Raw genomic sequence first — 9,581 nt, forward strand, 5'->3', positions numbered from 1 at the left:
CATTTTTAAATAAAAAGTTTTATTTTCTATAGGAAAACTACGGTTTATTTGAAAATAACATTTATAAAACTTCTGTTTTAATGTAAAAATTTACCTTTATTTTAAGGGCTATTAAATAATAAATGAGATATACCCTAATATATCTCCCGATAATGGGGGACACCCAATGGGTACCAAGGGTTTTCCATAATTTTACCTTAAGCTCTTTGTTGAAGAGACAATAACCAATAGGAATATAAATTAATACAAACTAATGGTAAAATATATATAATCCACAGTATCAATACAGTCTGTTGCATGATTTTGTGTTAAATTAGTTTGTCATCCTAGTGCCTTGCTAAACTAGGCCTAGGGTAAGCTATATTTTTCCACCTTACATGAAGCCTCCGCCTTATCTTTGCAGCTAGGCCTAGACCTACAATAATTATTCGATGTATATTTATTTCTGAAACTATTCATTTGCAACGGGAACGAGTGTCATTTTCGAAGAGAGCGTAATTTTTTCTATAAGAAACAGTAGTTTATTTCCTAGGTTACATTACCATGGAATAATATACAATGAAACATTTTTGTCCCACCTTACATGAAACCACCGCCTTTGCAACTAGGCCTAGACCATGAATAATTATTCTATGGGCCTAGATTATTGTACACATGTAATTAATGAGGGTTAGGTTTTCCCTAAGGTAAATGTCACATTGGTAAGAAAAATAAACTAGATAATTACCTAAGTGAAAGTACTTTGTTTGGACCCTAAAACTACGTTGCAGTACACAGCGGATCTTTGTCTAGACCTAAATTACTCTGCATAATTTCGTCCACGATTAAAAACTACCGAAAAACCAGTCTACTTTAAAACAAGGAAAAGCTAGTTTTATGTGAAGCAAAATACTTACTAAACCAAACCCTAAGGACAACGTTTCACCAGTAAATATATAAAAGAGAACCGTATCTATCGCGCGCTAACTACCATACCACTTTTTAACCAAAACACACAAAGCCCAGAATCCAGAGTTGCCAGATTATTTCGACTGAATTATCGTACATGAGCCTTAAAATTGTCGTTTTTCAACCAAGATTATCGTACACAGTTTCAATATATTGATTATGGTGTTACATGATTGCCTTATTTCAAAAGATTTTAGTATAATTGTTTAATTAAACCCACACACAACTACATTGTTTATACCTTAGGTATGTATCGTACATCGTACCGGACCCAAAATAATCGTACACGTACTATAATTATCGTACGAATGGCAACCCTGCCAGAATCGTAAGGTAACGTTTACTGCTAACGTTTATTCGGGCGACTTATCGCATTACAAAGAAAGTCTATTGTATTTTAATAAAATACATTACGTAATCTCTGTAAGAATTGACAGTATCGTTGAGGTAAACCGTTATCATATAATGTGATAAAGGTTTGCCTAAATTAAAATTTACTACGAATTAATGGTCTTTGTTAAACTCACAAGGCCTAGCAAGCAAAATCTGATGTAAACAAAAAGAGCTAGTGGATGAATAAATTTTTATATAGAAATAAAATAGATAGAAGGCTGATTTTTAGATAAAAAGGGCGTGTTTGGTCATATTTGATAGGAGTGGCAATATCGAAGAGTTGCAGATAAGATAAGATGAAAGCAAAATGTAGCAGTGTCTTGTGTAGAGTATTGATTGTATGCTTACTTGTGCTATATATTTAAAGCAGTTTACTTGTATGTTTTGCAGAATGTAAAATTAAAAATAGTAGAAATAAATCAATAAAGCAAGAGGAAATATACAATAAGAACCTTTAAGAACATTTTGCGTTCCATCTCTTATTCCAATTGCATGTAGGGTTCATTATGACTCATTCTGCAAACATGACGTCATTAATCATTATTTCAATAAAGCGTTTGTATCCATATGTTTCTTTTCACAGGGCTTAAGACCGGTCTGAAAAACATAAACTTCCACAACTTACTTATCAAGGTACTTTAATGGACCTGTAGCTATCGATGAGATAGAATGATTTTAGGGAAATTGAGAGTTGATTCAGAGCTGATCATTGCTGCAATTATTCTACTCTGAATTATCTACAGTTAGGCCTACATCTATCAGTATCACTTCTAATGCAAGAGAAATTTGAGAGGACAGATAAAATAGAAACATAAAGAAGATACGTATAAAATGTAGTTTTGTATAAAAGATTATTTATCGGAGCATAAAATGAGTTAGTGAAATGATTGGATCAGTCAATGCATTCACGAATTCCTTAGGACCTACACCTAGGACAGGGTTGTGAGATAAGTCACTCACTTTTATTGGATTTTTGTGAGCATATAAAATCTTAAGAGGTTTGTCATGAATGATAAGGAATTGGAGCATGTAATTACCATTAACAAAAACTATCAACAGCCAATAACTTAGGTAAATTGAAAGTTGAAAGACGTGAGCGAAACACATACAGCTTCACATACCCACAATATTTCCCCCATCAACATCCAGGGAAACAGATAATTACATGCAAAACAAAACTACTATAATAATGGTGAAATATGACTAATTCTGCACCAAGGTTCCAAGTCATAAACGCATATCAAAATCTCACAAATTAGCTAGGATAAAACTTGAATAAATAGTAAATCCATATGAGCTAATCTGTAAACTCATTTTATTGATGGGAAAATGAATGATATCACCCACAATGAATTTAAAGATTTGAGTTTCTTATCAAATTTAGTAAATTTATTTTCATGTAATAATATCATACTAATTTATTTCTTTTAAAAAACGAAAGAAGAGTTCATTACATGATAATTTCCGGGAATTAACCTTGATTGCGCAAAACTTCGTAGCCTACTGATAAAGTAAAGGTCATGCTGACAATGTTCAATTTGCATATTAAAGAAATTATCTGGACTTAGTTCACAGAAAATAAAATCTTTTCTATCATCACAAATTTCACTTGAAAAACTATAAGAATTAACTCTTATATGGCCGTGTAAATAATAAAACACTTTATGAGATTCATTTATAGTACTAGACCTATAGACTTCTAGCATCTAAACAGAACATCCCTTTAATGACGGTCTATTATCAATAAACATAAAGGTAAGTAAAAAAACACCCCCCCCCCCAGAATCGACAGCCTTTCCCTTTTTCAAAATTGATAAATAATTTTTAAAGCTTTCTTCTGAAATCTTTATGAACTATTTAAAATTAAACGTAAAGCGTAAAATATCTAAGAATTAGCCTAAACAAATTTCTCGCTTCAAGGAAATTTGCTTCCATTGAATTTGAGATTCACGTCTAGCAATGGAATTCTATGTAATCGAACACATAGACCAACGAGACACTTTTGAAAGGGTTGAGGACCCAAAGGCCTACTATAAAAGGTCTCTGTATATCCCTATATTTGACAAAGTACTCAGTGAATTTAGACAAAGATTTGATGAACCAAAAAGTATCATTCTTGGTGTAGCTGGTTGCCGCCCATCATCTCCAAATTTTTGAAATGAAAATGACTTGCAATGCCTTGCTGACCAGTACTCAATTGAAAGGAAAAGCCTCCATGCAGAACTACTTATTGCTCAGAGAACACTATGGGATGATGTGAAATCTATTTCTGATGCTTTGGATAAACTGAAACCAATGAAGGAAGGTTTCCCTACACTTTGGAATTTAATGCGATATGGCTTTAACACTCCTTGTTAGTAATGCAAAATATGAGCAATCTTTTTCTGTCTTGAAAATGGTCAAAACTTACCTCAGAGCATCAATGGGTCAGGAACGACTGACTGGTCTGGGCACAATTTCTATTGATACAACTGTAAGGGATTCCCCTGATCTTGATAGGGTAGTGGATAGATTTGCAGCTATCTTAATATCTTTAAGTCAAACACAGATAAATCCACCACAAGGCGTTTATCTTTAATTAAGTTAGATACAATATACTCCATGTAATCAATGTGATTTATTATTCCATTTTTACTTCTTTGTTATGAGAGAAATTGCTCAGTATTATTTCATATTTTTAAACAGTTTTGTTCTTCTGTAAGAATACATGAAAGTATATATGCAGACAATGGTTTCATCATAGTATCTCATGTAATATGCTACATATACACATATGTAATATGCATACAATATTCCACCCTTTTTCACTCCTGGTCATCCGTTAAGTTACCATATAATGGTCACATCAAATATATCAATGTGGTAGGGCTCCAGCCCCCAAAAATTTAACCTAGTGACGCTACTGATGTTGGTACCTCGTCTTAAGCCCAAATTGCTCTGGGTTACTGGTCTATTATTATTATTATTATTATTATTATTATTATTATTATTATTATTATTATTATTATTATTATTATAATAATAATAATAATAATAATAATAATTATTATTATTATTATTATTATTATTATTATTATTATTATTATTATTATTATTATTATTATTATTATTATTATTATTATTATTATTATCATTAGATGAGCTACAACCTTAGATGGATAAGCAAGATGCTATAACCCCAAGGGCTCCAAACGGAAAAAATAGCCCGATGAGGAAAGGATATAAGGAAATAGATAATAATAATAATAATAATAATAATAATAATAATAATAATAATAATAATAATAATAATAATAATAATAATAATAATAATAATAATAATGTTTATTGGACAAAAAATATTTACATTCAAAGATTTACAAAAAGAAAAAAAGACTCAGTCCAAGCCCATGTGGAGCAGAGCTCTTCGGGCAATAATACAACAAAAAAATATCATCAATTAAGTAAAAATAAAAAATAAAGTAAATATGGATATAGATATACAAAACGTACGCATACATATACATAATCATATGTATACAAATAGATACATATAAATGAGAATCTTAGCCTAAAAACAAAAGGAAATGCATATTTATATGATAAGGAAAGATGGTATATGAAAGCTAATGGTATATACATTGAAACAATTGTAGATATTAAGCAAAAAACTCAGTAAAAGAACTAGTTTTACAAATAAAAAAAATATTCTAAACAATGAAACATACTTGCGTTGTGGTTAGGTAGGCAAGTATAAATATTTATTAATAAAGCTTAATACCCAGATAACAGGAGATTTGTATATGATTTCTTAAAAGACCGAACGCTAAGCAGTGCCTTTAGATAAGCGGGGAGAGTATTCCAAAGTTTAATACCTTGGTATAGATACGATTGCTCGCATCTATTAATACGTATGAAAGGGAGAGTTAAGTTTGGATTTCTTGTTCCATATGGATGAACTGATTGTTCCTGAATTATTTTTCGTCTTAAATCTGGAAATTTGTTCAAAATAAGTGTTTGGAACATCATATTCATTAAGGAGAGCTTATAATTGTCTTCCAGCTTCAATATCGAGAGAGACCGGAAAAGTGGCGATGTATGAGCTAAGTAATCACTGGAGCTTATGATTCTTACCAGTCTTTTTTGAATTACAATTAATGGTTGCAAGACATTTCTACTACTACTCCCCCACGCCGTATTGCAGTAATTTAGGTGAGGAGATACTAACGAGTGATACAATTGTTTTATAATATATAAGGGGAAATACTCTTTTAATCTATATATGATACCCATTACTTTGGCAATTTTATTAACTGTCATATTTACATGCTCACAGAAAGTTAGTTTATTATCAAGAATTATCCCTAAAAATTTACCACTGGACTTCTGATCCAGAGTGTGATTTCCTATAGAAACCCTTATGTTATCAGGAACTCTTCGTAGAGAAAAGATTATGAAGTATGTCTTTCTTTCATTTAAGGTTAACTTATTTGCTAGTAGCCAGTTTTTTACATGAGTTAAATCATTGGTTAGTGTATCACAGAGGGAGTAGATATTTTTATGTCTAAAGTGAAGCGTAGTGTCATCGGCAAAGAGTATGGAGCTTAACCTACCTACTGATCGAGGTAGATCATTGATATAGGCGAGGAAAAATAACGGTCCTAGGACTGATCCCTGGGGAACACCTATTTTGACATCCATAACCTCTGAGAGATGGCCATCGAGGGTCACAAATTGTTTACGACTCGTTAAGTAGGATTTAGTAAGAGTAATGCATTTCCACGTATTCCATAATGTTCGAGCTTTTTAAGCAGCACATCATGAGACACTGTGTCAAAGGCTTTACTCAAATCTAAAAAGACCGCACCAAGGTATTCATTTTTATTCATCGCATTGTAGATATTTTCAAGAAGGTCATTTACAGCATCACTTGTACTAACGCCACGCAGAAAGCCATACTGACAGGAAGAAAAGATATTACATCTAGTAAAGAAAGAGTAGAGTCGATTGTACAATAATTTTTCAAAAATTTTATTCAATAAGGGAAGGCAACTTATTGGTCTATAGTTATTGACATCCGATTTATCACCAGACTTATGTAGCACAGTAACGCATGCTATTTTTAAAATGTCAGGATAAATGCCAGAGGCAATACAACGGTTGAACAATAAGGATATAGGAAAGGCAAGTAAACTAGCATTATTCTTATATAGTTTAGTAGGGGGAGAATGAATATTTGCTTTTTTGTTCTTTAGTTTTTTTATAATGTTGATTACTTCAAGTGGAGAAGATGGGGTCAAATAAATAGAGTGCTGATTTGAAGGAGGCAAATAGGAATGAAAATCTAACTGATTATTTTGAGGCAGGGCATCTCGGAGAGTAATGCCAATTGTAGAGAAATGAAGATTAAAAGCATTTGCAATCTGTTGGCTGTCAGTAATAGTTTCGCCGTTACGACCAATGAGTTTTCTTAGTGAAGTGCGCTTTTTCTTTCCAGGCCTAAGGGACGAATTTATGAGATCCCAGGATTTTTTAGCATCATTTCGGAGTTGATCAAAAGTACTATCAAAATATTTTTTCTTTGCCACGCGAATTAATGTAAGCAACATATTACAATAGTTTCTATAGCGTTGGGCACTATAAGCACCCAATTTCATTCTTCGATATAAATTATGTTTAATGTTAATTGATTTCAGTAGCCCTTTGGAGAGCCACTTATTCACCAATCTTTTAACACTTACATATTTTGTTTTTAAAGGAAAGCATTCATTGAAAAAGCTGTCTATTTCATCCGTAAAAGAGGCCGCCCCCAGGTGAGGATCTAATGAGGCTTGACCATATTCGGTCCAGTCTTTCCCCCTCAGGAGTTCCGTGAATTTCCTGTCATTCACTTCGCTCATATCTCTGAATTGAATTTTTATTTTGTTGTCTACGTTGTTTAATATAGGCATTAATAGACTACAGAAAATTGGGAAATGATCTGTGATATCTGCTAAGAATATCCCACTATTACCAACAAGATTATTATTTGCCCAAATATGGTCGATACAAGACAGCGAGTCATTCGAGCCGACTCTTGTTGGTCTAGTTATTGACGGGCGAAAGTCAAAAGATCGCATTGTGTTAATCAATAATAACACCAAAACAGATATTTCATATATATAAACCATTAAAAGACTTATGTCAACCTTTTCAAGATAAAACCACCTGCTGCAAGTTTGAACTTTAGGTAAGTGGGTTTCTAAAACCTTCGGACTATAATATGCTAGCATTAGCCTATGTTATTTTTCACAGTTTTATATTTGAAGAAAAACTATCGAGGATTCCTGTTATTGGTTGAATGACTAGCAGTGCTTATCCTCAATGAATATTTAATGACTGGTTCCTGGTTCCTGGTTCCTGGTTCCTTACTGCTCACTCCGCAAAATAAGTTTGCGGTCACTCTATCCCTTTATAGATAGGTGCAAAGCTTCTAAGCTTATTCTTATTATTGTTATTAAGCTTACATTACCTGTGCCTTAATAAATTAATACAGTAATGAGATTCTCAATCTTTACTTTTATTCCATTCTACCTTGAAATTAGATAGGATAACACCCTGCTATCATCAGTTTTGGCAACCTATTGTGGTCAGTTTGGACTTCTTAAATTCTTCTTTTATATGCATTGCCCTACCTATAAATACAGCCAGATCCCTGCTAGGACCATTTAAGAAAAGCCAATTCACCCAGGTTCAGGTCGAGGCTTCGCTTTTAGATCGGCGCCTCTTGTGTCTTTTAGTTTTGTTCGTTCCTTTTTTTTTCACTAGTGTTTCTCTTTTCACCCACATTTGTTATGAGACACTTTTCTTATTTTTAATATTTTCTTCATAGAAAAGGAGTTTTCCAACTGTTTTGCGCTCTATCTTCTTTGTATGGTTACTCGAGTTCTATTGCTTTTCTTAGCATATCACTATACTGTGGACAATACAACACGAAGTAGTTAACATTCTCTTCTACATCACAGAATACATAGTTTATATTTCCACCTTAGTATCTGTCCTTGCTCTGAATAATAAAATGGACGAAAATGTGTTATCATATAATTCCTCCTCCTTGATTTCACTTTCACAGTTTTTATACAAAATTAGACTCTTCTTGCACTCCATTTCACGCTTCCATTTGCTTGTGTCTCATTCTCTTTTTCTCTTCTTCATGTCCTCTTTCGTAGATCTCTTGACTTCTCTCATCGCCATCCCACATTCTTCTGCATACTTCTTCACATGCATCCACTACTTCCTTTCATTTTCTTCATATAATTGATTATTGCTGTTAGTATTTCCTTCTCTGCATTATAAATGCTATTAAGGTACCTCAGCTTTCCATCCATCACCCTTGTTTTCATAGAAGATGCTCCTTTATCTCAAGGCTACAATTGCTGTACTCTTTACACTCCCTAATATCCTTCTATACACTCCATTCTCAGTTCTCTGCAACTTCTCTATTTCCGTTTCCGTTAAGTTCATTACATTTGTTCCATACAATATAAAAGATAGTGCAACACTTTTCCAGTATGTTTTTCCAGGCAGTATTTTATTGCAACTTTTTTTCTATGATTGGATAAGTAAGATTTGCCAGTTTTTGTGCCTTAACAATCAATTCACTCTTTTTGTGTTTTGAACATGTTTCTACTGTCATCTACCTTGATACCTAGGTATCTAATATTGCTTACTACTCTTAGTCCCTCTAAGTTATCTGGTTTCTCCTTCATATTATATACACGTACGCTACTTTTACCTCTACTCATGTCAAAACCACACTGCTTTCCTATAACTATCACTTTCCTTATGTTCAATTCTGCATCCCCTATACTCTCAGCAAACACTAGGACATCATCAGCAAAAATTAATACTACTAACTTTTTAATATAATCTTTAAAACCATTAACTTCCTTTACTACATGTTTTATAATCAGATAAGTAATTAATTTGATCAATGCTTTAGAGCCAGTACAGCCTTGCTTTATTCCACTACTTACGATCATTTTTGTTCTCTTTTCCTCTATGTCTAATGTAGTAGAGTCTCCCACATATACTCCAGCTATAGAGTTTATTATATTGGTGTGTAGTTTATATTTTTATGATATTTCTACCAGTGCTTCTCTTTTTAAGGAGTTAAGAGTTTTTTTTTTCCCTGACATCTAAAGAGGCAACTATGAGTTTTTTCTTATTTCTTAAAGTTTCTTCGACCATGTACTGTAAATTGAATATATTTTCCTCAATCC

General features: G+C 32.6%; 1 protein-coding gene across 1 annotated transcript in view; it reads right to left on the bottom strand.

Moving 5' to 3' along the window:
* LOC137634095 (protein ecdysoneless homolog) overlaps nt 1-1,023 on the bottom strand; it is a 127,135-nt gene extending 126,112 nt beyond the window's left edge. The window contains exon 1 of the mRNA XM_068366318.1: nt 897-1,023. The gene's annotated coding sequence lies outside the window, so the exon portion shown is untranslated. The remainder of the gene's footprint in view (nt 1-896) is intronic.
* Between the last annotated feature and the right edge of the window lie 8,558 nt (nt 1,024-9,581).

The sequence above is a fragment of the Palaemon carinicauda genome, chromosome 44 (genome assembly GCF_036898095.1).
Source record: "Palaemon carinicauda isolate YSFRI2023 chromosome 44, ASM3689809v2, whole genome shotgun sequence".
Lineage (NCBI taxonomy): Eukaryota > Metazoa > Arthropoda > Malacostraca > Decapoda > Palaemonidae > Palaemon > Palaemon carinicauda.